Genomic DNA, 25,824 nt, shown 5'->3' with positions numbered 1-25,824 from the left:
GGCTCCCTACCCATATTGGATTGTCCCAGACGGCTCCATCTCCATGAGGGTGGGGTGCCACATTCTGCATTAGATCCAGCAAGGGCAAAAACAGAAATGTAGAGTCCAGTGATGGCCAAAATGGAAATACAGGGCCCCAGGACCCAAACCCTGGGACACAAGCTTGGAAGCCCTGGATTTGAGAAGTATATCCGTGCCCCCATAGCTGAATTTGGGTGGCCTCCACCCCGTGTCCATGTCTGGGACCCTCTGCCCCCCACAACGTGTCTGGAGGGGCAGAGGGCTGCAACACCTGCCCTGCTACATACTGGTGGGAGATAAAATCTGCAGTCTCCCTCTGCCAGCACAATTCTGTGACCACCAGGCAAAAAGCTGGCTGGACAGAGTGGGAGCGGGCTCCCCATGCTGCCTCTGCTAAAGAAAATAAATAACTTACCTGGGGAGACCTGTGATGAGACCAGGATACCCAAAAAATTCCTGAGCCGCATGCCGCACAAGCACCACAGCAGAAACCACTGTTTAAACATTCACACTTGCACAAGGGAGTGCCCCATAATGCTTGTATGACTTCTTCAAATGGCCTTCTTTTCTTCAGTGCGGTGGTCCCAAAATGGGCAGGATCCCCACCCATGAGTAAAATGAAGAATGAAGGTGGTGCGGGAGTGCACCAGTCCCCCTCTAAAACATTTTAAACAAAACTGACCCTACGTTTCTGGCATCGTAACATGTATGCCTCCCCACCACCCAGGATTTTTCCTATGGTTTAAGCATTCCCAGACCGGAACCTTTGCTATTCAGCTGGGAGTGAAGTCTTCGCTAGGAGCTTGTGCTATGGCTGCATTTTATGTAGCCTGAAAATGTATGAAAAATACACTGACACATGCCATGTGTTTCTAAATGCTTTATTAACCCTTTATGTTCATAGTGATATTAATCAATGTTAAAAGGCTTTATTAACAATGCTTTATTAACAATGCTTTATTGACATTTAGAATGGCATTTACACATGATTAATGACTGTAGTGAAAGTGTGATTATGTTTAGCAAGTCCTTGTGCCTTTTACCCTGGTTCACCTTTGATAACGCCCTGTATGGGTCAAATGTGATTTCAACACCACCAAGGTATTTTCTATCTGCCTTATCTAAATATTTGTAAGTTAATGCAAATATTATCCTGCATATGTGTAATAAATGTACTTTTCTTTTTCTAGAGAAAAAGCACTGACTGGACAATCATTTATTGAGTGATATTATTGGGTGCCAGAGGATGGTGATTATTAGCCCACACCACTTCCTGTAAGTAGGCCTGGATTGCTCAGTTTTGCTAACTGGAGAGAGTCAAGCGCAACAATGGGGTGCTTGGTTCCCAATAAGCGGAAATTGTGGACCTGCTTTTGCACAGGACTCACATCTTGCACAGCTAATAATGCAATTTCCTACACAGGAGGAACATAAAACAGGTTGATTACCAATCCCTCAGGCTCAGCATAGCAACTGTTCCATAGGCTCAATTTCCAAATTGCAATATTCTAGAAAATGCTTACATGGAATGCAGTAATGAAGTAAGTGCACTCTGAAAGAATAGACATAAACAAAGGATAAAATTCCATGGAAAGTAATATGTGTTGAAAATAAAGGATTATGGGGCATATGTATCAACATCTCCATTTGCGATTCTCAAATAGCGATTTTTAAAGAATCGCTATTTGAGAATTGCAAAACGGGATGTATTTAAAAAATCACAAAACTTTTGCTATTTCTTAAAATTCCTTAATTGCGATTAGCAAATTGCGAAATCGAAATCACAATTAAGGAATACCTTCCCATTCATTTCTATGGGCCAGGAGACCCATAGGAATGAATGGGAAGTAATTCTCAAATTGCGATTCGCAATTTGCGAATCGCAATTTGAGAATAATTTCAAAGGTGCAAGGGTGTCATGATGACACCCTGATGCACCCCTGAAATGAGCATGTGTGTGCATATGGCGCACATACATGCCCTAAGGGCATGTATGTGCGCCACGTGGCACTTTGTAAAAGTCAAAAAAGTGCATTTTTAACAGAAATCGCAAATTACCACCAACTAGAAGTTGGTGGTAATTTGCGATTTCTTAAGGATAATTCACAATGCTTTGGTGTGTGTTACATATCATTTAAGAAATCGCAATTTGCGATTTCTTAAATGCTTACGCAAATTTAAGAAATCGCTAAATTAGCGATTCCTTAAATTTGCAATGAGAATTTGCCTCATACATCCTGTTTTGCGAATTTTTAATCGCAATTGCTGTTTTTGCGAATCGCAGCGTTTGCGATTAAATATTCGGTTGATACATATGCCCCTAAGTATAACACCAACCACACTGATGAGGCCAAAGAAGGGTAGACTGTTACGGGGTTGCATTGGTTCTTGTTCAGAAAGCACGTGGTTTGGCTGGTAAAGCCAGATGGTTGTTACTGGAGAAGGAATAAGGCTGATTTCCATTTGGTTAGCCATGCCCCCCAGGAGTGGCACAGTAAAAGTTTACAGTGGCACACTGATTAGAAAACTAAGTACTAAATATGGTCCAGAATAAGTGCAAGTGGCTTAGATTAAGTCAAGCTTTCCACCCCTCACTGTATGATGTTTCTCTCTAACTCAAATGGCAGAAAGTGTGACAAAAACCAACCAAATAGGTTTTTAAGCTCTACACTGGTTCCAGTGAAATGGAAAAAGAATTTCCTTGCACTAAAGCACAAAAAAGACTCCTCCCAATCCAAGGACTGTAATTTTGGACCTTTCTTGATCTTTCACTAAGAGTTAACCTGATTATGAACGCTTCAAGAAACTGCTAAACACCAAACCTTTCACCGTTTCATTTGACTAAACTCACATTGTGCATGGGTAACAGAGAGACATTAATTAGGAAGTGTTAGTGGAAGATGACAATGCTGTGTTACCCTCAGAGAAAGTTGGTGTTGCAAGCTTTTTGAAGTCAGTGGTCATCCTGTGTTAAACAGGAAGCAATTCCACAGTTTTTTTTACCCGGAATGCACAATGTTTGCCAAATGTCATTCTGAAATAAGATCAAGCAAAATAGGGGTGAGTAATTTGCCTAAAAATTAACAGTACAAATCTCTCAGATAGGGATACCTAGGCCTTTATTTATGAATAAAATGTGCCACACTGTGCCATATTTACAAAGTGACACATCTAGGCAGAAGGATCACTTTGTAAACCCCTGCACCAGATTATTCCTGCTTCAGGTATAATGTATACAGGGTGGACGTTCTCCAGTACATAAAGGCATGTATAAGTGGCGCAGTGAAATTTATGGATTTAACCCAGATCTCTTGACTGGGGGTGAATGTTTGATTTGCTCTGCAAACCATTCATCATCTGTGTGTCTTTTAAATTCTCGCCCTAAGTGCACCGGGTATGCCCAGACATGGGTCCCGGGCTCACTGTGCCACTGGATTCAAGCTAGCCTGAGTGATGAGGGGTGATTTCCCAAAAACGGTTCCAGGATGCTTGTTTCTGATCCAGGGAGGACCTGACTTGGCAGTCCAGGCAGGACTGTTTCCATGAGGCACAGGGTCAAGACTCATTTGCATATGGCTGGGTCTAAACTGGGGTGGCATGTTGAGCAAATGAATGATGGATTCAACCCAGATCTCTTGACTAGTGGTAAATGTTTGGTTTGTTCTGCATTCCATCCATCATCTGTGTATCTTTTTCATTTAGATATCGTGCCCTCATCGTTTGTATGATTGCATACATCGGTAGGGGGATTATGTTTACCAGCTTGCCTCCAGACAAACAAGCAATGGAGACATTGCAACACTGGGGGGGGGCACATTTACTATTCAAATGTCAATCTAACACATTGTGAAGGGTCAGATTTAGTGTTCCAATTCCAATCTATCAAACACTAGGGGAAGTGTATACATTGGTGGGTTTTTCAGATTTACTATTTTAACTTTAGTCTAAAAAACACTGGGGAAAATGCAAACACTGAGGGGAGCCGGTGAACTATTGTAACTTCTTTATAACAACCACTGGGAAACATGCAGAAGTTGGAGTGTTTAACCACTTTGGTGCTTGAGTTGGCCAGTAGCCGACATAAGCACTATCTCCCTGGTGCGGCTCAAGTCCAGTGGCTGACACCAGGGAGGTCCCCAGGAGGTTTCTTTGTTTTTTCCTGGGGGAGTGGTGGAAGGCTTTCTGTGACTCTCCCCGCCCCCCCCTCCCGCCCATCTGTGACATCAGGGCGCCATGAGGTGCTCTGACATCCCAGTTTTCCCCACTGGAGCTGAGAATGCAGTAGGTAAGGCCGCGCTCGACTCCGATGGGGAAAAGAGGCTGAAAACAGCCTCACTAGCTTTCGTGGATGCTTTGTTTGAAAGGGGAGAGTCTCCCCTTTCAAACAAGGCCTACCTGAAAGTGTTTGCCGGCCATGGATCACGGCAGCACTGCGATCCATGGCCAGGAAACCCCACTAGACACCAGGGATGTCTTTTGGGAAGTCAGCCCTCATAGGAATGGGGCCATATTTAAAAAAAAAAAAAACTTTGACTTTTCCTGGGGGTGGGGGGCGCGATCACCCCCCAAAAAAAGAAAAGGAAACATATTTTTCATATTTTTGGCGGTGATATTGGCAGGGGATTGGTCCTACTGCTCAGTGCCCGACTCCCTGTGGGAGCAAATTTTTTTTTATAGGCATGTGCTTTCCGTGGGGGCCATGAACAGCCCCCAGGGAAGCCATAACTATAAAAAAATATATAAAGAAAGAGAGATCTATATATTGGCCGCTTATTGTCGCAGGCACTAGACCCACCCTCACAAGTGAGGTAGCAATTTTATTGGAAGACTTGGGGAATGCAGGGAGGGTGGAATTCTGTGGATCTATGCATATTCCAGAACTTTCCATAACATGAATGTGATGAAAATGTATTTTTTTTTACAAAATTTGAGGTTTGCAAGGGATTGTCAGTAAAAGAACCTGGTGAGAGCCACACAAGTCATTCCATACTGGATTTCCCCGGGTGTCGAGTCTTCAAAAATGTATAGGTTTGCTAGGTTTCCTGAGGTGCCGGCAGAGCTAGGGTTCAAAATCTACAGCTCGGCACTTTGCAAAAAAAGGGTAAATTTTCACTGTAAAAATGTGGTATGTCTACATTGTGTTTTGGGCCGCTTCCTGTCGTGGGAACTAGGCCTACCCACACACGTGATGTGCTGTTTTTATCGAAAAACGTTGGGAAATGCGGGGTGGGTGGAATTTTGTGCATCCGCACAGATTCCAGAACTTTCCATCACAGAAATGTGATGAAAATGTGTTTCTTTGACGAAATATGAGGTTTGAAAGGTATTGTGCGTAACAGAACCTGATGAAAGCCACATAAGTCACTCCATCCTAGATTCCCCTGGATGACTAGTTTTTAAAAATGTATAGGTTTGCTAGATTTCCCTAGGTTCCGGCAGAGCTAGGGTTCAAAATCTACATCTGCGCACTTTGCTAAAAAAGTCAGTTTTCGCAGTAAAAATGTGGTGTGTCCACATTGTGTTTTGGGCTGTTTCCTGTTGCGGGCACTTGGCCTACCCACAAACGTTAGGTACTGTTTTTATAGAGAGACTTAGGGAAAAGCGGGATGTGTGGAATTTTGTGGATCCACGCAGATTCCATAACTTTCCATCACGGAAATGTGAGAAAATGTGTTTTTGCAATGGATTGTGGGTAACAGAACCTGGTGAGAGCCACACAAGTCACCCCATCCTGGATTCCCCTGGGTGTCTAGTTTTCAAAAATGTCTAGGTTTGCTAGGTTTCCAGCAGAGCTAGGGTTCAAAATCTACAGCTCGGTACTTTGCAAAAAAGGGTCCATTTTCACAGTAAAAATGTGGTGTCTCCACATTGCGTTTTGGGACGTTTCCTGCCACAGGCACTGGGCCTACCCAGACAAGTGAGGTACCGTTTTTACGAGAGACTTTGGGTAATGCGGGGTGGTTGCAATTTTGTGGATCCACGGAGATTCCAGAACTTTTCATCACAGAAATGTGAGGAAAATGTGTTTTTGTCTTACAAAATTTGAGGTTTGAAAGGTGTTGTGAGTAACAGAACCTGATGAAAGCCATATAAGTCACCCGATCCTAAATTCACCTGGATGTCTAGTTTTCAAAAATGTATAGGTTTGCTAGATTTCCCTAGGTTCCAGCAGAGCTAGGGTTCAAAACCTACAGCTCGGCACTTTGTAAAAAAGGGTCCATTTTCACAGTCAAAATGTGGTGTCTCCATATTGCGTTTTGGGCCGTTTCCTGCCGCAGGCACTAGACCTACCCAGACAAGTGAGGTACCGTTTTTACGAGAGACTTTGGGGAATGCGGGTTGGTTTGAATTTTGTGGATCCATGGAGATTCCAAAACTTTTCATCACAGAAATTTGAGGAAAATGTGTTTTTGTCTTACAAAATTTGAGGTTTACAAGGGATTGTGGGTGACAGATCCTGATGAGATCCAAACAAATCACCCCATGCTGATTTCCCCTGGGTGTCTGGTTTTCAAAAATGTATATGTTTGCTAGGTTTCCCTCGGAGCCGACAGAGCTAGGGTTTAAAATCTATAGCTATGCACTTTGCAAACAAAGGGTGAGTTTTCACTGTAAAAATGTCGTGTGTCCACATTGCGTGTTTCCTGTCTAAGACACTAGGCCTACCCACACAAGTGAGGTACAATTTTTATCAGGAGACTTAGGGTAACACAGAATTGTAGAGCAACTGTGACACTAGGCCTACCCACACACGTTAGGTACTGTTTTTATCAAGAGACTATGGGGAATGGGGGGTGGGTGGAATTCTGTGGATCAGACAGATTCCAAAACTTTCCATCACACAAATGTGAGGAAAATGTGTTTTATTTTACAGAATTTGAGGTTTGAAAGGGATTCTGGGTAACAGAACCTGGTGAGAGCCCTTACAAGTCACCCCCCACTGGATTCCCCTGGGTGTCTAGTTTTCAAATATGTATAGGTTTGATAGGTTTCCCTAGGTGCCGGCAAAGCTAGGGTTCAAAATCTACAGCTAGGCACTTTGCAAAAAAAAGGTCTGTTTTGACGTTGCGTATTGGGACATATTGGAACGTTTCAAGGCCTACCCACAAAAGTGAGGTACCATTTTTAATGAGAGACTTTGAGAAATGTGAGATGGGTGGAATTTTGTGGATCCATGCAGAATCCAGATCTTTTCATAGCAGAAATGTGAGGAAAATGTTTTTTTTTTCTACAAAGTTTGAGGTTTGCAAGGGATTCTGGGTAACCAAACCTGATGAAAGCCACCCAGGTCACCAAGAATATATACAACCCTGCAGTGCCAGCCCTTTTATCCTTTATTCTTGATTCCCCTGAGTGTCTAGTTTTCAAAACTGTGCAGGTTTGCTAGGTTTCCCTAGGTGCCACCTGAGCAAGGGTCCAAAAACCACAGCTAGGCACACTGCAAAAAAAGGGCGAATTTTCACTGTAAAAAAATACCTATGTTGCGTTTTGGGCCATGTCTTGTCGCGGGCACTATGCCTACCCTCACAAGTGAGGTACCATTTTTACCAGTGGACTTTGGGAAACATTGAATAGTAGAACAAGTGTTTTTGCCAATTGACTTTCTATGCATTAATCCCTTCCAAATGTAAGACAGTGTGTATAAAATAATTAATTTTCAAAAATGTCCTCTAATACACATGCTAGTATAGGAATCCCATATATACAGAGTTGTGCAAAGAAACACAGCTTCTAAACTTCATATGTTATTCCCATTTCGGAATTACATAGTTTTCCTTGATGCCTATTTTTCACTCTTTTTATTTTACCAAGTGAATTGCTGTATACCAGGTACACAATGAAAAACCATAGCAAGGTGCTGCTCAGTTATTGGCTCTGGGCACTTAGGATTCTTAGTGAACCTACAAGTACTATATACCCCTGTAACCTTGTAAAATTCTGTCATACGTAGAAGAAGTTGCAGGTGAAAATGCAGACACAAATAGCAGTTTTTTTCAACTCATTTTCAATATGTTTTAATTTGAACTGTTACTTTCTATGGGAAAATCTTGAAGGATCTACACAAATGACCCCTTGCTAAATTTAGAATTTTGTCTACTTTTCGGAAATGTATAGCTTTCTGCGATCCATTATTGGTTTCACATCAATTTCTAGCACTAACTGAAAGGAGGTTAAAAGCACCAGAAATAGAAAAAATACCCAAAATGTAGGTGTATTGTGGCTGATTTCTGGGTCCTCGCCAGGATGTTGGAAAAAAGGATGAAAATTTGAAGTGGATACCTTATGTGGACAAAAAGTTACAGTGGCCTAAGTGCGAACTACCCCAAATGGCCAAAAAAGGGCTCAGCACTGAGGGAGGAAAGGCCCAGCCTAACAGGCACCGCCGTAGGCATTGCAATGTTCATTCCTGGCGGCCCAGCCATGAAAAGGCTGGTGGAAAGGGACAGTGGGGAGCCCGCTACCTGGCCCACATACATGGGGCCTGGAGGGCACCTATGGTGCCCCCCTACATGTCCATGCACCATGTGACAGGCACCGCATGTTGCCTGCCACGTAGTGCAGGGATATGTGTGGGTTGTTTGCTTTGTACTGCGGTGGATGCTGCAGAGCCCAGCACCTGACGCAATACAAAACATGGGCATTGCGACCGCCACGGTGGCGGTTGCATCCGAATTTGCCCCTTGGGACCTTCGCCTTGTACTGAGGTTAGGTAGTTTTGAGCTGACTGAGGTCTGTTCGCCATGGGAACCAGGCCCATAGTATTTTAAATAGTTGCTATTAAATGTATTATTATATTAAGTAATGAAACAAAAACATATTTTAATGCATCAACAACATAATAAAATGATGCTATAGTAAACTGGATGAAAAACTTCAATATTAATGTAAAACAATAGATGTACTTACCTTTTTGTAGTCAGGGTTCACAAGGCCCTCCACCTTAAAATATCACTCTAAGTATTGGAGGTATTTTGACAAATGGTGTTCTGTTTACAATGTTTTGGCTTGTTCTTCTGATTTCTCTTTCAATCTTGCAATTTCTGTTGAATGGATCTTTTAATTTCTCTTGAATGAGTTTTACCTTAATTTTTCTCTTAAAATCTTGAGAACTCAATGGCTTTCAGGGAGTTTTCTGAATCTAGATAAGGGGTTGACTATTTACTCTCTAGGTTTTTTAAAAGCTTTTCTGTTGCTAATCCTATAAAAAATGTTATATCTTCTCCTTGAGAGCTTTCTGCGGCGTTAAGGACTTTAAAGGTTTGAACCACTGGAGGAGGAGGATTCTTTCAAACTTCAGTTCATTGTGGCCATTAATTTGACAAGGATGATTGGGGAATTGGGAGATATGAAGTGCTGTGCTCCTTTTATTAGATTTCAAGAGGATGGTGTGATTTTTAAACCTGATCCTACTTTCATTTCTAAGGTTAACTCTTTTTTCCACAGATCTCAGGAGATTGTACTTTCTTCTCTCTATCCCCTACCTTCTGCTAATGAAGAGAAAATGTCAAATATCTTGGATGTTAAAAGGCCCTTTGAATTTATATTGACAGGTCTCATCAATACATAAAAACTGATCACGTGGGTTTTGACCAGTCTGAAAGAGGTAAGAAGAGAAAGAAATTAGTTTGAGCAGGTGGATAAAGTCAACCATACTGCTGGCAGGACAAAAGGGTGGTAGGAATGTTGGAGGTCTAGGAAAAACAAGAGGGATAGCTACATCCAAGCTGAGTTGCAGAAACTATATACAGGAGCAACCCTGCAGTGCCAGCCCTTTAAGATACCTGGTATGAGTGGGTTGGGCTTGCATTTCCTCTTGTTTTACTATTGTCTCAAAGTGACAGCCACCTCATTAGTAATGACTGTGACAAGGATGATATGGACTAAGGGCAGTGAAAATTACTGGTAAGTACCTGGGTCATTCTTTCCATCTCCTAATGAGCATTGAATTACTGAAGGATTATCTTAAGTCACTATTGTACATGATAATGGCACTATGGGGCAGGCTGACATAACCACAGGATATGAGGACCACATACATCACAGTAACATTTTTATAGAATGCGTAAGTATAGGTTATACGTACAGGGTGCAAAATGACATCAGCTAGCAGAATGACATTTACATGGACCGTGGTGACCTCATGATAGGACCTAGGGGCATATGTATGAAAGGAAAAATTAGTCGCAAACGCTGCGAATCGCTAAAAACAGCGTTTGCGACTGATTTTTCGCACTTTCATATGTATGACACACTTCCACACATAAAACTAAGAAATCGCTAAATTAGCGATTTCTTAGGCTGCGAAACATGTAAACTGCGAAATTCCTTGCGAATACTTAATTTGCGATTTCTTAGCTGAGCGAAAGTCGCAAACAAGAAATCGCAAACTAAGAAATCGCAAGCACATGTATGAAAAAGTCGCAAATTGCGATTTTACGAAAATCGCAATTTAAGAAATCGCTATTAACACCAATTGCTTGCAGGTGGTAAACTGGTGCAAGGTACTTAAACCACCCCACAATGCAACAGACCCACCCACAATGGCAGCAATGTTCGTGATAGCCAGGAGGCTGCGTATTCGGGCCCTTGCTCAGAGGAGAATGAGACAGGAACGTATATTCAGGCTGCGTATCACTCTGTTCCAGCACACTGAAGAGGACATCTATGACAAGTACAGACTGCACCCACAGACCATAATGGACCTGATTGAGGAGCTGAAACCCTACTTGGTGCACCCTACACGCAGAACACAAACAATTCCCACACATGTGCAGGTCCTGTGCTCCCTGCACCTCCTGGCGTCAGGGAGTTTCCAACAGGTAATAGTGGAGGTTGGTGGGGTGTCACAGAGTGCACTTTCGCGTTTCTTCCATGCCTTCCTAGATGCAATGCTACAGAGGCTCTCACATCACATTTACTTCCCCACCACCCAATAGGCATTACAGCAAACAAAACTGGACTTCTACCACATTGCACGTTTCCCCCACGTCATTGGCTGCATCGACGGGACCCATGTGGCCATCACACCCCCAGCAGCAGCTGAATATGTCTACAGGAATCGGATATGCTACCATTCCCTCAACATACAGATTGTGTGCAACGCAAAGTATCTTATCACAGACATCGTACCCATATACCCCGGCAGTACACATGACTCTTTCATCTTCAGACACAGTGGAATACACAGACGTCTGAGTGCTGGAGAGTTTGGGGAGGGGTACCTGCTAGGTAAATACATGGCACACATCAATACATCCACTACATCACTTGAGGGGGGGGACATTGACTTACCTATTGTGTTTGTCCATGCAGGTGACAGTGCCTATGCAGTGCGCGACTTCATCCTGACCCCATATCTGGATCCTGCAAATGCAAGTGAGAGGAGCTACAACAGGGCACACAGATCTACACGCTGCGTCATTGAGCGTACCTTTGGAATCCTAAAGAGCCGCTTCAGGTGCCTGCATAAAAGCGTAGGCGCACTGCAATACAGCCCTGAGACCTGCTGTAAAATCGTGGCAAGCTGTGCAATGCTACCAACAACAGTGTTACCTGTAGTTCCTCAATAAATGGAGAAGACTGGAAGTGAATCAGCAAGAGAGCTAGAGTGGACTACTTGAGTGCTATGTGCAAAGTGGGTAATCCTTTTGTTGGATATTAATGCCCTCACACACCCTTTCAGGTGTCATGCTTCATCATATGGGCTGCTCCTCGTCGGGCCGGCGGTGCAATGCCTAACGGGCTCCCTAAAAGGGGCACTTTATCGGAGTTCTTTTAATCCAACAGCCGTTTGGTGAAGTGCGGGTATGGGGGCCTAATGATTTGTAGATAAGAACAAGTGATTTAAAACAGGGTCGAGAGTACCAGTGTGGGAATTCAATTTTATTCTAAAGGTCTCCTTCCCTGATTAAAAAGGTGTATAGGCACTCGGTAGAGTATAATGTCTCTAATTAGAGTGCTTAGACCTACCCGAGCCCCCGAGTCTCCCAGACTCGGGGGCTCGGATAGGTCTAGAAACGCAGCGTGAGCGGGGCAGACACCTACTTTTAGAGGTTCCTCGGCTCATGCAGAGCCCACCAAGTACTGTTGTGGTCCGCAGTCCTACTGAATAGGGTAGCACCAGACCATGACAGGTATTCTAGTTAAATGATTCCTTCACATTATCTGTTGTGATTAGGAGACTAATATTCCGTATAGTCCCCCCCCCCTCTCTTTCTTTTTTGTAGATAGTTTTATAGGTCCTGAAGAATCGCGAGCGCACGAGCTCTTGGCGAGAAACATGTTGACCACCAATTTTAAGCACTCTAATTAGAGACATTATACTCTACCGAGTGCCTATACACCTTTTTAATCAGGGAAGGAGACCTTTAGAATAAAATTGAATTCCCACACTGGTACTCTTGACCCTGTTTTAAATCACTTGTTCTTATCTACAAATCATTAGGCCCCCATACCCGCACTTCACCAAACGGCTGTTGGATTAAAAGAACTCCGATAAAGTGCCCCTTTTAGGGAGCCCGTTAGGCATTGCACCGCCGGCCCGACGAGGAGCAGCCCATATGATGAAGCATGACACCTGAAAGGGTGTGTGAGGGCATTAATATCCAACAAAAGGATTACCCACTTTGCACATAGCACTCAAGTAGTCCACTCTAGCTCTCTTGCTGATTCACTTCCAGTCTTCTCCATTTATTGAGGAACTACAGGTAACACTCTTGTTGGTAGTCTTACTGTTGGGGCACCTTACCTGTCTGGACCTCCCACTCCCCTTGTGTGAGTGGAAAACGCCCCCGTTGATCCCTCCTTTTTGCAATTAAAGCTGTGCAATGCTACATAACATGGCAATGAGGAAAGGCACCACAATTGATGTGACCGATACAGACACATCGGATGACGAGCGCCCTGCTCCCCCTGCCAGACCAGCATCAGGAGTCGGTGCAGCTGCTGGACGCCAGAGACGGACTGAGATCACACAAAACTACTTCTAGGTGAGTAATGATGAAAAAAGACAAAAATTGCCTGATAATGTGTTAAGTGTTTATTCACACTTCACATTGAAGAAATTATAGCTGTCCCCAGCACATGTTGTGCACACAGTGCAGGTAATGCACAGGTAATCGTGCATACAGCAGTTTAGGGTTAATGCATCCGTGTTGCAGTGAGTGTCACCGCACATGTTCACCTCCTTCGGTGACGTCCAGGCTGAGTGCCCCCCATGGTGTTCCCTTGGCCTGCACCCTGTCTGGCACTGCGGCGTCTTTCCCCTGGCAAGGTGGGAGTGATGCTGCTACGACTTGGGGTGTCCTCACTCTCGGCAGAGGCCATGAGTGCGCTGCCACCAGCATTGGCCGTCTGCAGCTGCTCCACAGCAGTGGTCACCTGCGCAAGTCCACGGGCAATATCCTGGCAGAAGTGTGCCATCTCAACCTGCATAGTTACGCTTCTGCGTGTTAGGGTGCTGGTGGTGGTGCAGAGGCGGTTCACGGCCTTGGTGTAATTTTGTAGGCGTGCATTGGCACGTCGGTCAGCCCTGTCATTTGCGGCTTGGTTTTGCCTCAAGGTGTCACACAGCTCATGGATTGCCCCTGCCATGGCCACGAAGCCCTCCCCCATGTTCTTGTGGTCCTTGTGTATGCGGCATAGCTGCCGATTAATTGACCGCAGTGCTTTGCTTTGCAGGTGCTGTTCCTGCAGCATGCCCTGTTCCAGGCCTGCGAACACGGATCCTACAGCTTCAGTCAGAGTGCTGCTCCTGGGCCTTGATCTGCATGTGTCCTGCGGTGTACTCCTTGGCCTTTGTGTCTCATGACTGGGCATGTGTGACACACCCTGACTCCCCTCTCTCCTGTCAGTGTCATCCCCTGTGGCAGGTAATTCGTCCTCAAATGGAGGCAGTGGGGGCACATGTGCGCGCTTTCTGCGCTGGATTGGCTGCTGCTCAGTGTCATCACTGGAGTCCGCTGGGTGTGCAGGCTCCTCACCCTCTGCGCTGTCTTCTTGGGCCCTGGAATGTGCTGTGGATGTAAAGGGGACTACATGAGTTTGTGTTATTGTCTGCATGTGGCAATCAATAAAGTTCCACCAGTTTTTCTTGGCTAACCTCTGACACTGTATCATTCACTTATCCCCAACCCACATGTTGCATTTGATTTCCTTTGTCTCATGGACACACTGTCAGACACAGTACTACGAGTCCCATGATGCATTGCTGGGTGTGCTGTAAGACCTGGGCTGGAATGACATTTTGGGAGTTGACTATGCGCATTTGGGGAAGTGTGCATGGGATGGGGAGGAGTGCAGATTGATTTTGCATGCATCTTACCTTGACTGCTGGATGCAGGGTCGGAGCTGTCTATGTCAGCCACACCACCGACGCTCTCAGACAGGAGAGTAGACTTCACGAGCTCCTCATGGGGGGTTGGCTGCTCTGCAGTGGATGGTCCTCCTCCAGTCTGATTAGCGTTCTTCAGTCTGACTGCCACCCTCTCCTTGGACCTCTGGCGCATGTCGTTCCACCGCTTGCGCAGCTCTTTAATGGTACGTGTGGTGACTCCCACTGCATTCACCTTGTTCTGTATTTCATGCCATATTTTCCTCTTCCTGGCCTCTGGGACACGCAGTGCCTTCTTGCCGAAGAGGAGCTCATGGATGCAGGCCATCTCCTCAATGAGGACCTCCTGCTCCTTTTCAGAGAACTTATGCTTTCTCTTCCTTTTCTCAGCATCCTTGCCCTGCTTTTCTGTGGTAGAATCCATTGCTGGTTGCACTCTCCTTGGATGCCTCCTCTCACTCCCCAAGCAGCCTCTGGGTGTGGCTCGGGTGAGCAGGTGCAGGAAATCACTCCAGTTTCCTGTTTGTGATGTCATCAGGCTGCACCTGGATTGCAGATTCCCGTTTTTGCGATTTCTTAATTTGCGAATTTCGCAATTAAGAAATCGCAAAACGTGTGTCTGAGAATAATTTGCGATTTTTAAGAAATCGCAATTTATTTGCGATTTATTTTTTACATCCCGCTTAGCGAATCTCAATTTGCAAATCGCTAAATATCGCAAATTAGGATTCGCTAAACGGGATTTTGATACATATGCCCCCTACTGACATTTTGAGCAGACATGATAACAGTATACAGCAGGCAGATGTTATTGTAGTACTGCTGCCTGATGCACTCATTTAACCAACCTATTGTGGACTTATTCTTAACTCTCCCTGCCACACCACCATAAACATGCACTCTCCAATAAATAAACACTTTCACTTATAACACATAAAGACTGATTATCTTTGGCAGTACTTGTTCTTAGCGACAGCCATGGGAGAAATGGGGGAAATGGACAAGCAGATGGGCAAGTTCAAAAGTGAGAGTTATTTACTGTGGGCCCAGGAAGATTGAGGAGTTTCATTGTATATAGCCTGTGTTGATGCTCTCTTATCAGATAATGACAGTACCCTACTGTATACGTGCATTTTTAACTTAGACCTCTGTTGGTCTGAGAATAGTTTCATTAATTTTTTGAAAAGCATATTTGAAATGCATTTTGTGGTTCATAGATGGAAGTCCTATTGGGTCTCTGTTTTTGAAAACCCTTTTTTGGACATATAGAAGTAGTGACAGTAACACCCCCAGGCCCCTAAAATCTTCTATTTTTATTACACACCTTGAGGACATATGTTGCTAGTGGAGTTGTTCTCTCTTAATACATAACTTCCAAATTACTTATCCTCTGGCGAAGACATTAATGATTTGAACTATTAGGACTACTGTTCCCAATAAACACCTTGGATATGAAACAGACTCTTACATCATTGAGTCTAATATACACAAAAGCAGACAGCAGGACTACGTTTCCCAGCCAGCCTGCCTGCCTGGTCATGCAGAGTATGCGTCAGTATGTAGACGTCATCGGAGACAGCAGGCCTACTTTCTCCAGGTGACATGACCTGCTGCACCCTCTTTATCGCCAAATAGCGCAAAACTAACTAATAATCAGGGTTGCAGAGACAGATGCAGGTCACAATATGGCTGCACTGCCTTTATGATGTAAGTGCTGTGAATTCATGGTCCCAAACACCTGGACTAGGTTTACAAAAAAGCAAACCACTGTTTTTGTGTTTCCAGTGTTTGACTACAGGGACCGTCCCCCCCACAAAACCCTATGATGCCTTATCAGTAGATAATCCATGTAGGGAGACTGGAACCATTACCACTCTGTGTTCATGTTGCACACTGTTTTTTTAAGTTTGTATTTTACTTTATTGCTCTGAGTAATGTGTCCTGTGTTTGTATAAAGGTGTGACTGTGTGGAATGAAACTTAACTCATTGAGGGTTACCTCACTCATTTTGGCATGCTTTTACTGGACTCTAAAGGAAGATTGTGCCTTAAGCAATATGACACTCAAATACGGATTGTCTATTCATGCTCATTACTTTGACGCTTACTCTCTTTTCAGCCATGGCCAGAACAAGAAAAGGTCCTAAAGAATGGTCTGTATGTCACGTGCATGCTTCTTAAAAAGTAATATGAATGCATTGTATTAGGCTGCAAACCCCAGCCATATCAGTCATGGATTTAACGTTGTCCTGAGAAAAGCCAATTGACCCTTACGGGCAGTTATACATCTGGAACATGCCGATCTTCTGATGTCAAGAACCATTAAATCCTTATGACATCTCACTGTTTTTAATCTTTCCCAAGGCCTTTTTCATTAAAACATTGCTTCAGGATCTAAGAGGCAATTGCAACTCACTCACATAATCCCCTGCAATTTCACCTTTTTAAGAGCTTTGCTTACAATCGCGTAGAGCCCACCCACTCACCCTAGTTGAGTCTGGTGTGGGCCAATGATGAAGCAAGTAACAGGTGATGATACCTGTAGGTGAGGATCCAACAAACATATCCAAGAAATGTGGTGTAAGCACTAACCTGGTGCCATCCGCTCACTCACTTAGGATATTTGAACAGTCACGCATACATGAGTATACAATATGGGATTTGGGAGAACTGAGTTAACCCTTCTTTGAGTATGTTCTAGATCAGGGGTACTCATAGTACGGCCCACGGGCCGCCAGCGGCCCGGCAAGCCTTTCTTGGCGGCCCGCGGACCTTTCAGACATCGTACCGGTGTTTGGATTTTTTCTAACAGTGTCAGCAAACACAGACTCTGCTCTGTGGGGGCCTGGGGATTCAAGCAATAGTCGGAGTGGAGCAGCTGGGGCGCTAAGAGGTGAAATACAACAAAGCCTCGTTATCATGCAAATGGTCTCTTAAAGACCTGTGAAGTACTCGGGTGGGGCTGTGTGTGTGCCCTGGAAGTGAAGCTGCCTCAGCTGCCACACAAGCGGAGGGGGGGAGGAGGGGGAGAGGTGACAAAGAATGACAAGAGAAGAGCAGGGTTTGAGAGTCGGGTAAGGGGACAGAGGGTGACAGAGGGCAGTAGGGAGAGACAGAAACAGACAGAGACAGATATAGATAGAGACTAACAGAGACAGGGACAGACAGAGACAGATAGGCAGAGACAGGGACAGACAGATAGAGGCAGAGACCGACAGAGAGGCAAAGAAACAGACGGAGAGGGAGACGGAGAGGGAGACGGAGAGGGAGGGCGGCAGAGAGAGAGGGAGACGGAGAGAGAGAGGGAGACGGGGAGAGTCAGGGAGACGGGGAGAGGGAGGGAGACGGGGAGGGAGGGAGAGAGACAGAGAGGGAGGGAGAGAGACAGAGAGAGGGAGGGAGACGGAGGAGGGAGGGAGACGGAGGACGGAGGGAGAGGGAGAGAGACGGAGGATGGAGGGAGACAGAGGACGGAGGGAGGCGGAGAGGGAAGGAGAGGGAGAGAGCGAGGGAGAGGGAGAGAGGGGGAGGGAGACAGAGAGAGAGGGAGACAGAGAGGGGGAGACAGAGAGAGACAGAGAGGGAGAGAGACGGATAGAGGGAGAGAGGGAGGGAGACGGAGGAGGGAGGGAGATGGAGGAGGGAGGGAGATGGAGGAGGGAGGGAGATGGAGGGAGAGGGAGGGAGACGGAGGAGGGAGGGAGACGGAGGACAGAGGGAGATGGAGGAGGGAGGGAGACGGAGGAGGGAGGGAGATAGAGAGAGGGAGAGAGAGAGATATGTGTATTCCGGGTCCGGTGGCTCAGTGGACGAAGGCGTCCGCTGCAGGGACCTGTGTTCCACCTCATGGTCACAGTTTTTTTTTGTTGCTCTAGCCCCGCCCCCTCCCCCAATGACCCCGCTTCCAAGGTGCGGCCCTCGGCCACAAACCACACTGTAAATTTGGCCCCCAAGAGAAAGTTTGTGAGTACCCCTGTTCTAGATATTAGTTTGAGAAGCTGAGGGTTTACCCCAATAAACATTCTAACTCTTTCTTAGTATTGAGTTACAGAGGTACAGTCAGGAAACGACCTTGAAAAGTTACAAGTGTAGAGAAAGCTTTCTCTGGAGTTCTTGAAGAACAGCATGGAAATAAAGGGGCATATTCTCAAGAACGTGTGATAATCATCGCAATATTAACTTAACGCAACCTATAACATCGCAGTCTATAGCAGGAAATCTACGCCGTGTTAACCAAGTATTTTCCCAACATGGCGGTACCATGCGATAGTCACCAGATAACGCGTCAAATGGCTGCATCAAAATCAACATCACGCCGTAAAAATGCAAAACACGAATGCAAAAAAAGCTGCGATGAGACCAAGCGTGATACAAAAAGCTGCGAAAACCAGCCACAGGCCTGCAAATCCCACGCGTCTGGCGGGAAAATGCACTATAAAAGCTGAACAAGTAAAACACACCAGAAACAATGAAAAGTGCACAGCACTATGGATGCACCCTGACCGAGCGCAGAGGCCAACGTGAACCACACAAGCCTCACAGACCACCAGCAAGGTACAACGGGGTCGGGGAAGGCCAGGGTGAAGAGGGAGAGGAAGACGGGATGCAGTCCTCAGCAACACAAGACCAGCATCATATAGGTGACAGAATACTACCAGCAACTGTCCCACAATCAGTCTACCTGGAATGCAGCCGGATTGTCGAGGAGGACAATGGGTGAGGCCAAGTGGTGCTGGCATGACCTAAAAACCTATACCAGGCAAAAACCCGCTGCCAACAGGAAGGCAGCAATGGCGACAGGAGGTGGGAGTCCTGCGCCACAGGAGGAGCAGGAGGAAATGGAGGCCAGTCATTAGTGTGGAGACGGTGCAAGGAGGTCGGAGTAAGGACACAGCTCGAGAGGACTTGACACAGCAACAACAGGGTTAGTAAAAACCAGGGACGGGGGGAGATGGGCACAATGGCACACATGCACAATCAAGTATAGCACATTGCACACCCACAATGACCCAGGCTCATGTCCCTCATTCCCGTGGCACACTGCAGCACACACACATAGCAATCACAGCACATCCCATGACAATGTGGCACAAAGTGCAACACCGACACTGCAGAACAGGGAACACAACTAGGTCTGCTCATGAGCAGAAACAGGCCTATCACATTGGACAGAGCAGGGAACTGTGAGATGCATATGCACAGTACAACCTCACATCCATCATGTAGTCCCAATGTCCACTCTCTCTCCCAAATTGCCAGCACTGCCCAAACAGTCACAATGTACATTGTCACACAGTCTGCATGTAAACAAGAACAATGCGCAAACATAAATGTCAACACAATGTCAACATGCATCTCCCCTTCACATTGCAGAGGGACAAAAAACACCTCCAGCAGGTCAGACTAGACAAACCATCAGTGATGCTGGAGACGACCACCACACCTCTGACACCAACGCCCTTCAACAGCTCTTGGACTTCTCAGGCAACCCACCCCCAGGAGCAGGGCAGCCAAGCCACATAGAGAAGACCCCAACCCCTGCACAGACCACACAGAAGCAAGCACCCACCACCATGGCTGCCTCCCAACACTTCACCGAGGCACACATCGCATTCCAATGCCAGGTGTCAGAATGCCAAAAGGAGGTGGCCGAACAGGTGCGTGTGGGGTCAGAGCTCATGGAAGCCAAACTAGATCACATATGTGGGTGTTCAGGTCTAATCAGGGACCACCTACACCCCACAAAGGAGACCCACACCGCGACAGATACACATGCATGTGCACATGTCCTGCAATGAACCACACCCAGAGCCACAGAATCATCAGTCACACTCCGACGCTGGTCCTCCGTACGATGGCCCAGACCACTCCTCTTACATATTGAGTGGCTGACAACAAAGCTACATGTCCTAGGTCATACCCGCTGCCTGTGGTGACATGTCTGCGTCTGCAGAACACAGCACAATGTAATGTCGTGGGGCCCAAGACCCACATGCATACGACAAGACCAGAGGGTCATACACATATATCATGTTGAACTGGCTACGGGCATGTGCGCCCAGCCCCTTTATTGGCTGGGCCACATGTACAGTGACACCTGTGCTGGATGTGTGTGGGGTTAGTATAAGCCAGACCGCATGGAGTGCTTGGTGCTGGCAACAACTTTAACATGGACACCTGGGCAATGGAAACAGAAAACACCTGCATAACAGAGTGAACTACTGGGCAACATGAAGGGAGTCGGAGCAAGGACAGCGGTCACCCAACATTCAAACAGAAGTGTCCGTGAGTTGCAGTGCACTGAGGTTGGGGCACCAGAGATGAGTGCGCTCATGTGACGAAACTGCTAGAATTGCGTCCCTTCGGGTTAGTCCAGATGCAGATGCAGTGGAGTGTGTTACACCTGCATCAACTTCCTCATCAACGTCCCAGGTCTCCCACTCTGCTTGAGGTAACATTGCTGCACAACCACTCCACAGCACAAAACTCAATCAGTAACAGTCCATGGGTTGCGGTGCACTGAGTCAGTGGCACCTGGAGTGCTGAGCAGGGGATCAGGCAGATGATGGCATCCACAACAGGTCTGAGCAACTCCGTTAGTTTGCCAGTACCACTGTTTCGTCTCTGGCAGATGGTGGATGGAGTAGGCCCTTGCGATGGTGGCATGTGCCTCCTGCGGTGATGCGACGTCCGGATCGGTCAGGACTCGATTTGATATGTGAGCCCTGGTGGTCCGCAGTTGAGGCCAGAGGCAGCGGACAGCGGAGGGCTACATGCACATGGCGTCGATGACCTCAGGACCACTGTCACAGAGGTCATCCAATATTCATTCAGACAGGGTCCCTGATGTGAGCTGCACAGAGTTAGTGGCCTCCGATGCACAGCGGTCGGCACAGGCACACCGCCACGGGACCGTGACTTGCGGTGCACTGAGGTAGGGCCACGCAGACTGGGTGGGTCCTCACCGATGTCTGAGGTGAATGTGGTAGAGGGTTGCGGGGGACAGTGGAAGGTGTCCTCCAAGGCATGATGCAGAGGTCTGATGGTAACCGGAAGCAGCAAATGGAGGAGTGGAAAGCGACAGCCTTGTTGCCACTACCAATTCGGTGACAGCCACATGAGGATGAAATCTACCCCCTAGTCCATAGACTCAGACTGCACCCATGTACAACCAGATAGTGTCCATGAATGTCGAAGAACAGTCTTAGTTGCACCAGGGCTGGGAGGGGGTGCCGTCTGCGATGATGCCGGTACACTGATATGAACTCCGCCATTGCTAAATCAAGACTCTATGACCTACTGGGCCGCAGTGTAGGCTGGAGGCAGCGGTCAGCTGTGGCCCATAGCTATGTGTCATTGGCTCGCGAAGCACAGAGTTAGTGACACCAGGGCAGTTGTCGGTAGTGTTCGATCACCTCTGTAACAATGATCCTATTCCCTCCAGACTGCAACGCTTCATCTTCTTACACCTCTCCTTGCGTGCAATGATATGTATTCTGCCTTTGAATAATCGATGTTCAGTTCAAATTCTGTGACCTACTCGTGCGCAGCATAGGTCGAGTGCAGTAGGGAGTATAGTGACATAAACTTTGCCTTAAATAATGTTCACTGCCATGGTGTAATCAAGACTCAGTTCCAAATGTGTGACCTACTTGTCTGTAGTGTAGGCCGAAGGCAGTAGTCAGCAGGGGACAACAGACATGTGTCGTAAGAATGCCATTCACAGAGTTGGTGGCACCACATCGAAGGGAGTACACTAATTTAGAATCTGCAATGAACATTTGTACTCTGCCATGGTGTAATCAAGACTCAGTTCCAAATGTGTGACCTGCTTGACCGTAGTGTAGGCCGGATACAGCAGTAGAGTACGTTAATGAGAAAGGAGTAAAGCGGGCCTGTGTCGTGGAGGCCGTGATGGTCTGAGGAGGCTGCGAAGGTCGCGGGCCTCGGGCTTGGAGCTGATGGAGCGAGGACACGTGTAAAAGAGTGTTGCTCGGATGCGATCCTCTCATATAACTTGTAACACTGTATTAATTATGTTTTGTGTAAACTAACGTACACCACATTCTATTTTTAGATAGAATGTCGCTTACATATGTGTTTTACTAACAAGTAACTCAAGTGAAACTTAAAATGGCTGCTAACGCGGGAAACTACACTGCGCATGCATCTACGCAGGATGACGGAATAACGCTTGGAGGGAATTTTCTGCACTTGCGCATAAGCATCTAAAATGGCCGCTTGTAGGCTCACATGCTAAGCATCTGCCTTGCTGAAGCTACAACATGCTATTTACTAAATGCTAATGCGGGAGAGCTATTATAAGTAAATGGGATTAGAGTAGAGATAGGTGGTATACAGTGAAATTATTTTATTTTGAATTTAATATGTTTCTTTTTGACCTCTCTACTAGTTTGTATTTGGGCCTCCGAGGGTAACTGAAGTCCATACTGAACGTGACTTTCGCGCAAGTTCAGTAACCACCAGCCAGAAGCCATGATGCTGTCATTGAAACCCGTCCAAATAGAACTTGTAACATGTCCTGAGTGCTAAATGGAAGTGAACACTTAGGTGGCAATTACGATCCTGTAAAAAAATTCCCCGTACGACTCGTATCCGGTCTTTTTACCGTACGAATCGTACAAGTGCCGTACAAACTGCCAACTACGATTCGCGTGGGAAAAAGACCATACGAATCGCATTGGGAATTATTCCCCACACGTCCTCGGGTCGGAAAATGTGTCCGACACGTCCTCGGACGATTTACCGTACAAATGTGAAAAGTGAAGTCCGACCGCGGAAGTACGATCCATCCCGTGTGTCCGATGTTACAACCGTATGGAAAAAACACCGTCCGCACCGAACTCACACAGCAACCATGGAGACATGTGCCCGCATACGCGCCCAACACTCCCCCCAGTCCTCCTATGTACGAGTCGAATCCCCACCCATGTATGTACACCCGTGTATGTACGAGACGTACCCCCACCCGTGAATGTATGGAGCGTACCCCCACCCCAACCATGTATGTACGACCCGTACCCTCACCCGCGTACGTATGGAGCATACCCCCACCCCAACCGTGTATGTACGGACCGTACCCCCACCCCAACCGTGGATGTATGACCCGTTCCCTCACCCGCGTATGTATGGAGCATACCCCCACCCCAACCATGTATGTACGACCCGTACCCTCACCCGCGTATGCATGGAGCGTACCCCCACCCCAACCGTGTATGTACGGACCGTCCCCCACCCCAACCGTGTATGTACGACCCGTACCCTCACCCGCGTACGTATGGAGCGCACCCCCACCCCAACCGTGTATGTACGGACCATACCCCCACACCAACCGTGTATGTACAGACCGTACCCCCACCCCAACCGTGTATATACGACCCGTACCCTCACACGCGTACGTATGGAGCGCACCCCCACCCCAACCGTGTATGTACGGACCGTACCCCCACCCCAACCGTGGATGTACGACCCGTACCCTCACCCACGTACGTATGGAGCGCACCCCCACCCCAACCGTGTATGTACGGACCATACCCCCACCCCAACCGTGTATGTACAGACCGTACCCCCACCCCAACCGTGTATATACGACCCGTACCCTCACACGCGTACGTATGGAGCGTACCCCCACCCCAACCGTGTATGTACGACCCGTACCCTCACCCGCGTATGCATGGAGCATACCCCCACCCCAACCGTGTATGTACGGACCGTACCCCCACCCCAACCATGTATGTACGACCCGTACCCTCACCCGCGTACGTATGGAGCGCACCCCCACCCCAACCGTGTATGTACGGACCGTACCCCCACCCCAACCGTGTATGTACAGACCGTACCCTCACCCCAACCGTGTATGTACGACCCGTACCCTCACCCGCGTACGTATGGAGCGCACCCCCACCCCAACCGTGTATGTACGGACCATACCCCCCCCCAACCGTGTATGTACGACCCGTACCCTCACCCGCGTACGTATGGAGCGTACCCCCACCCCAACAGTGTATGTGTGACATGTACCCTCACCCGCATATGCATGGAGCGTACCCCCACCCCAACCGTGTATGTACGGACCGTACCCCCACCCCAACCGTGTATGTACGACCCGTACCCTCACCCGCGTACGTATGGAGCGCACCCCCACCCCAACCGTGTATATACGGACCGTACCCCCACCCCAACCGTGTATGTACGACACGTACCATCACCCGCGTATGAATGGAGCGTACCCCCACCCCAACAGTGTATGTACGGACCGTACCCCCACCCCAACAGTGTATGTACGGACCGTACCCCCACCCCAACCGTGTATGTACGACACGTACCCTCACCCGCGTACGTATGGAGCGTACCCCCACCCCAACATTCTAAGTACGGAGCGCACCCCAGGCCCCAACACCAGCACCTTCACACAACATCGCGCATGTACGAGTCGTACCAAGCCAGACACAAGGACAGCACTGTACAACAAAATTCCCGAAGTACACACCGTACACACGCTAAAAACGCACATACACAACCAGGACAAAGCAAAACAACACAAGAATACACCATTTGAATGGCACAAAGTCACAAAACATGTCCAACAAGCACAAAAACAACACATTCACTGACCTGCAACTGCCAAAATCCCAAACAGAGGCCCAAAACACAACCACTCCTTATAACACACCCACCCAAACTTCAAACACAGCCACACCCACCAATGGACCAATAAAAAGGGCCCACACACACAAACCATGAGCCTTAGCAACAGACTCACTGCTGCCAGACCCCACAGACAACCCACAGCACCATACTTGAACCTTTACTACACCTTACACTTGCACACCTTCACACACACACCTTCACAAACACCCCCTCATCACATTCACACACACACCTGCACAACCACACCCACACACCCACAACCATCCACACACACCCCCCAACCATCCACACCCACACCCCTCACCATGCCCACTAACAAGAATCCAAAGTTCACTAGCCGAGAATTGGAGGTCCTTGTCGACGAAATCCTCAGAGTCGAGCCACACCTCTTTGGAACATTGGTCAGACAGACCTGCATGTCCGAAAAAACAGCCATGTGGCAGAGGATTGTCGATGCTGTGAATGCTGTTGCGGCCACCAGACGGACCAGGCATGAATGCCAAGCCAGGTGGTACGATCTGCGGAGGAGAGTCCGAGCCAAAATGATCGACGACCACAACCAGGCCAACGTCACTGGAGGAGGGCCGCCCCGCAGACCCGTACACTACCATCCCTGGGAGGAGAGGGTGATGGCCATACTGCCGGTGGTGTCAGTGGACGGAATAGAAGGACTCCGAGACCCGGGTGAGTACACAAACAACTCACCTCACATGGGGGGAACGTCATCCACAACCAAACTCACAAACAGGCACGAACCACCCCAAGCTATCGCATGACTCAACCACACTCTATGAACACGCA

Source organism: Triturus cristatus, chromosome 2_1, assembly GCF_964204655.1.
Source record: "Triturus cristatus chromosome 2_1, aTriCri1.1, whole genome shotgun sequence".
Taxonomy (NCBI): domain Eukaryota; kingdom Metazoa; phylum Chordata; class Amphibia; order Caudata; family Salamandridae; genus Triturus; species Triturus cristatus.
The sequence above is the reverse complement of the archived record's forward strand: the minus strand, read 5'-3'. Positions refer to the sequence as shown.